The 6,060-nt window shown below is 37.7% G+C and overlaps 1 pseudogene; it reads left to right on the top strand.

Annotated features, from left to right (window-relative positions):
• Nucleotides 1-685: 685 nt before the first annotated feature.
• On the top strand, nt 686-5,577 carry LOC112897760 (annotated as a pseudogene).
• Nucleotides 5,578-6,060: the final 483 nt, after the last annotated feature.

Raw genomic sequence — 6,060 nt, forward strand, 5'->3', positions numbered from 1 at the left:
TTGGAATATGGGGAAACAATTTTACTCTGAATATGGAATTTCTGTGATCAGGCTTTATTTTTTCGCTATTATAGATATTTATTTGCTTTCTGACTAAATTGGTCAATGATGTGCACTCATTTTTTTAATTTGAATATAGTTTGTTGAGGATATAGATTAATTTGTTAAGGATGTGTACTTATTTGTACGTTGTCTAGTATATTGTTCGATGTATACTTACTTGTTGTACTATTTGCCCATGATATAACCATATTGGTTTGTGGAGCAATTTTTGTGGTGGTGAAACAATTTTACTCCGAATATTCCATATTCGTTCTTACTTCATAAAAAGTATTCTTCAAAGCATGTCATCCAAATATTGTTAAAGTGTAGTCTTATTTTGAAGATCTTGTTAAAAAAAATATAATGGTGCAATTAAAATTTAATTTTGATACCTGATTTGAGATTTATAGTTTTTTCATACTTTATTTGCATGCGGATGATCTCAGCAATACGTCTCTCTTGCACAACCATCGGTTCTCCCAAAACGACATGCAACCTGGCCACACACAGGGCCAGGACGAGGTCGTAAGGGTGCCCCACCACGGTTCACGGGTGTTGGGGAGAGGATTGCTGGACGGTCGCCGGCGTCGGGACAGGTGCGGAACGCTGCCGCGGGGGTGATCCCTTATGGGCGCCTATCGTCATGGAGACGGCACACGAGGTGGCCATCTATATCGATCGCTTCCACAACCTGGACTTGTTCCAGCAAGGTAACGAGGATCTCTGCAAATTCCCCATCCCTCTCCTTTCTTTCCAAGAAAACATGAGCTTCCTTCTTTTGATTTTGTTTCTAAATGGTACACGCATTCGTTTGATTTTGCTTGATGTAGATAATAATATGCGGTTATTTTGTTAATTTTGGAGAACAATTTGGCATTTTGTTTCTCAGCTGGGAAATCATAGTGTTTGCTTGCAGATGGTACCGCATGAAGATTAGTGCCCTGTGGAGGATGACGATCATAGGGCACCAATATCGCCGGCCAGGGTCACCCAATACGAAGGTCCGAATTTACCTTTGCTTATTCGCTTGGAGAAAAGGAAGATGTACTTGATTTCTGTTTTATGGACTGTTTTTATTGCATGATTAGAAGGTGGAAAGTGAATGGTCAAATTGCTTGCTGACACTCTCATGAGCATTTCGCAAGTGTAATTTTCGCTGCTTCGATTTTGTGTTGTACTTCATTTGCACTGGTTCCTATAATGCGGTGACATGCAGTTTCTTGATTGTTTTGAGATACAAAAGGAAAAAAAAATCGCTGCTTCATTGTGATCAATATGATGCATTGCGTCAATAATCTGAAAAGGAACAAAACATAGTTTAGATGGAAATACTGTGCTGTTGCACTTCAGTTTCTGACTCAATCATATACCCACCATTCTCAGCATCGAAAGCATGAGAAGTTTGTCTATTGTTAAATAGAAGTAAATTATTTCTCTTATTATTAAAATCAGCATATAGGCCAGACTCATTGTCTAAATGTTGATATACTTAGGATCAGAAGTGTTCAAGGGATCTCGGATTATATTTACCTGTAACTATGTCATCAAAATATTAATGAAAAATTAAAACTACTTAGAAGGTATTAGGACATCACCTAATTAAAGGAAGACTGTCATCGTGGCAAACTGTGTATTTTACTACCTCATAATTGTTGGATAATATGACACAATGTTAAAGCAACAAATAGTTTTAACCCTCTTGCGGTGGTTTATCCTTGTGTGTGCTCATTAATCCGATAGTATAAAGATAGAACAATCCAGGAGTAGGATAAACCACCGCAAGAGGGTTAAACCTGCTATTATTTGTTGCTTTATCATTAAATGGCATTTTGCTACATTTCTAACCAGGTGACGTCTGAATTTCGAAATCTTTGGCTAATAGATAATGACATGCTAGGTGGATTGTGCAGCTGTTGATATTGGTGCGAAGGGCTCATTTGGCTTTTGGAGAATAGATGATTATGACAATAGCTTCTGTACACAGCCATTTCTTGTTAAATATTCTAGGCAAGATATTTATCTGTCAGTTATGGTGTCTTTCTACATACCAACAGTGAAGATGAGGTCGAGTATTGTAATTTTTCCTTCTGTTTATGAATGGTGTTTACATTGGCCTGATCTGTACACTTTCTCCATTCCAGGGTCCAGCAACTTCATCTATTATACTGAAGTTCGATCTTATATATATCCCAACACTGGGAAACGGGTGGTGTGTATGTTATTGTGTTACTTTAATCCCGATACATTTTGCTGGCTGTTGTAATGTTTCTTGCAAATTTCATGTGCACCCAACATCTTACAGACCACATTCATCAACTCTGATGAAAAATAAAGCTGGTTCCCTTTTATTTGCATCATAGGACTGAAGTTCAAGATTCAAGTGACACAGAATTGGTCCCTGTCCATGAATTTAGGATCCCACATAAAGTACTCCTGGGTTTACACTCATATTGCCCTGTTCATTTTGATGCTTTACACTCTGCTCTCGTGGATCTGACAATACACATAGTGTACCTCAAAGCCGGTGTAACTAAATCATCATTGAAGGTACACAGGTTTTGTGATTCTTTAGATTTTTTTTGGATACTGTTTCCATTACAATTTACAAAAGCTTGTGTGATGTTGAAATTGTGACAAACATACAAAGTACTTAGACATTTAATCAAGCATCGGCTGCACTACATATGTTTATGCTGTGCGAATAGCCAATAGGCATTTAGTCATAGACATGAATAGATTGCATTTTTATCTTTTTAAACATTTATTAAATTTTATGAGTAAAAGATGGTATGTAACGTGCAGCCGATGGAGCAAAGTTTTGGCTCAAAGTCATATGATATTGTTAAGGCTTCACTAATTTCTAGGGAAATACTTCTTGAGGAATTGAAGAAGATGAGTAATGCTATTGGTAATACTCTTGAGGATTTAGATGGCATGGACTTAACCCTTGGTAAATATGAGACAATCCATCCATCAAAGTCAGGTTTGTCTAGTTGCAATGGGAAAGGTACACTCACAAAGTGCACTACTCCCCAGCTGACTGGCATCTTACGTGATTTTCTTGAGGTATTCTTGATTTTACCTGAAAATATTTTACCCTTTTATAGAATATTGTATTGATTGAACGCATTGTATTACTACTTGTTTCAGAGTTCTGGTGTTATGGTTGGAAACACTTCTGATGATGTCATGCTGTATACTCTATCCGAGGAAGAATTGCTTGAATTATTTCAAATTGTTAGCAACCAAGTCTCATTTATATGGAATGAGTTTTTGAAATTTCACAGGTGAGTTATCTTCTATCTTGTATTTCATTTTAGAAGATAGGTGTTTTTATTGATCTGATGTTTCTTAGTCTTGTGGGTTCTTAATTTTTTGGCTCTTTCACCAACTTTCTGTGCGTCCAATGCAGGACGCATAGAGTCAAGATATTGGATTATTTGCATGCTATTTGGGATTTAGATCGGAAAGCAGAATGGTCAATATGGATTATTCATTCAAAAATTGAGATTCCTCATCGCTACTTGAGAAGCATGACTGACTATTCTCCTCGCCATGGCCATTTGCTTCGGATTTCCAGTTCACGGAAGGTCCATCATGATGTAACTATCTACTCTTGAATGTTTACAATCCATTACTTTTATTTTTCTAATATGAAACTGCATTGACATATAGTATTCTCTTGTTGCTATATATTTGATGGTTCCATGTATTGTAGCCTATACAAAATTCGATGTCACAGGCTGAACTGCACAGGAAAAGTATAGCACAAATGAAGGTTGGTGTTCCTCCATGTCTGGAATAACATTCAACTTTAATGCTTATGCTACTATTAAGAAAAAGGATACTAACAGAAAGCATACTGCAGATTAACACAAGATCAATTCAAGATATGCATATTTATGCTGATCCTTCATGTATCCCTGTTGTCCGGATAGAGAAACATGTCATGATTGTTCCGGGACATTGTTCTAGCAAGGACTTTTTAACAGATAGTTCAGAGCCAGTTGGCACTTTTCTACCACCTCTACTACGAGGACTATCTTTGGAGGAAGAAACTAGTGGTTTTAAGAGTGGCTACGTATTACGAGCTGTCATTTTTGTTCATGGATTTCAGGTAAGTTTCTTAGCCCGAACTGGTAATAGTCGTTTCAGCCTTTCACATCTGCTACATATTTAGTTGAAACATTTGCTGACCTCTAAAATAAACAGGGCCATCATTTGGATTTACGTCTTATTCGAAACCAATGGCTTTTGCTTGATCCTGGAGCTGAGTGCCTATTGTCTCAGATAAATGAGGATAGAACTTCAGGAGATTTTAAAGAAATGGGTAGTAGGCTTGCTAATGAAGTAGTGGCATTCCTCAAAAGGAAACTGGACAGGTATTCCAAAATTGGAGGCTGCCAAGAGATGAAGCTTAGTTTTGTTGGTCACTCTATTGGCAACATTATCCTTAGAAGTGCCCTCACAGGTATTTTCAAATTGACCTTGAAGCTAAGATTTCCTGCTGAATAGGTGGTCTGTATGTGACGACTGATCTGTTCGATCGTTCCATTTCAAAGAACCCAAATTGCAGCCATTTTTTGAAGAACCTATATACATACATGTCAATATCGGGGCCTCACTTAGGTTACTGGTACAGCTCAAATTCTTTGTTCAATTCTGGCCTCTGGCTTATGAAAAGGCTCAAGGGAATGCAGTGCATGCATCAGCTCACCTTCAGTGATGACCACGACCCACAGAACACATTCTTTTACAAGCTCTGCAAGGTACATTAAATCTTGCATTAGCCTACAGCAGTTAAATTTGAACTATTCCCTGATAGTCCAACTGCCTGTCGCATGAATTCATCTTTTTATTATTTGGGCAGCTGAAGACACTGGAGTACTTTCAGAACATCATTCTAGTATCATCGCCGCAGGTAGCACCACACATATGTCCAGCATTCTCATCTTTTCCCAAGCTTAAAGTTGGCCATCTCTATCACTTTACTTACTTGAAACTCTTATCACTCTAATTGCTAGGATGGATATGTCCCGTATCATTCAGCAAGAATCGATCTCTGCCACGCCTCATCATCAGATAACTCAAAACGGGGGCAGGTGTTCACTGAAATGCTCAACAACTGCTTGGACCAGATCCGTGCTCCCACATCCGAAACAAGGGTGTTCATGCGCTGCGATGTGAACTTTGACCAGTCCACCCAGGGACGGAACCTGAACACCATGATCGGCAGAGCTGCGCACATCGAGTTCCTGGAGAATGACGTCTACGCCAGGTTCATCATGTGGTCCTTCCCAGAGTTGTTCCGATGATGATGATGTGTTCTTGGAGTGCAGAACTGTCAACAGCTGGTAGAATGGTATGCTAAATCTTAATAATATGGGTGTTGATCAGGATGGATACATATATTGCATTATCCATTACAATGTAAGAGCAGCATCCGGGGTTTAACCATTTCTCGGGGTTTATATTTTTCATTAGCTTTTAGATTTGAGCTGTGATATCCAGGTAGTAATCAAATAGATACTAAGTTTAGGTGTAGAATATGTAAGCAGGATATAGTGTATACGAGTGTACAAGGCAATAAGGGTACATTTGTAAATTTCAAGTCTTATAAATTTTCCTGTGCAAGTATGTGGAAATGATCCTAAGTGTCAAATTTCAGATGGTTATAGAAAAGAAAAGAGCAAAGGATAAATAAACACTAAGGGAAATAGGCTTAATATGAAATTAAGGACCTTTATGTAATTATACAAACATATAAGGACTTATATGTGAAATGGTAAAAAGATAAAAGTAAAACTTAGTTTTACCTAAGGACTAAAGTGCAAAATGAACTAGTCATGATTACTGCAGGAAAACTCGCAAAAAGACCCTAAGCATTAAAGCAATTGGTTTGAATTACAAGACAAAGTTTATAAATTGAATGACGCTCTAAAATTTAAAATAAAACTATATTCTTTGAGATTTTGAACTCGAACCTTAAAGCCATCTTATAGAGTTTGAAATTCTCTA

Source organism: Panicum hallii, chromosome 6 (genome assembly GCF_002211085.1).
Source record: "Panicum hallii strain FIL2 chromosome 6, PHallii_v3.1, whole genome shotgun sequence".
In the NCBI taxonomy this organism is placed as follows: Eukaryota; Viridiplantae; Streptophyta; class Magnoliopsida; order Poales; family Poaceae; genus Panicum; species Panicum hallii.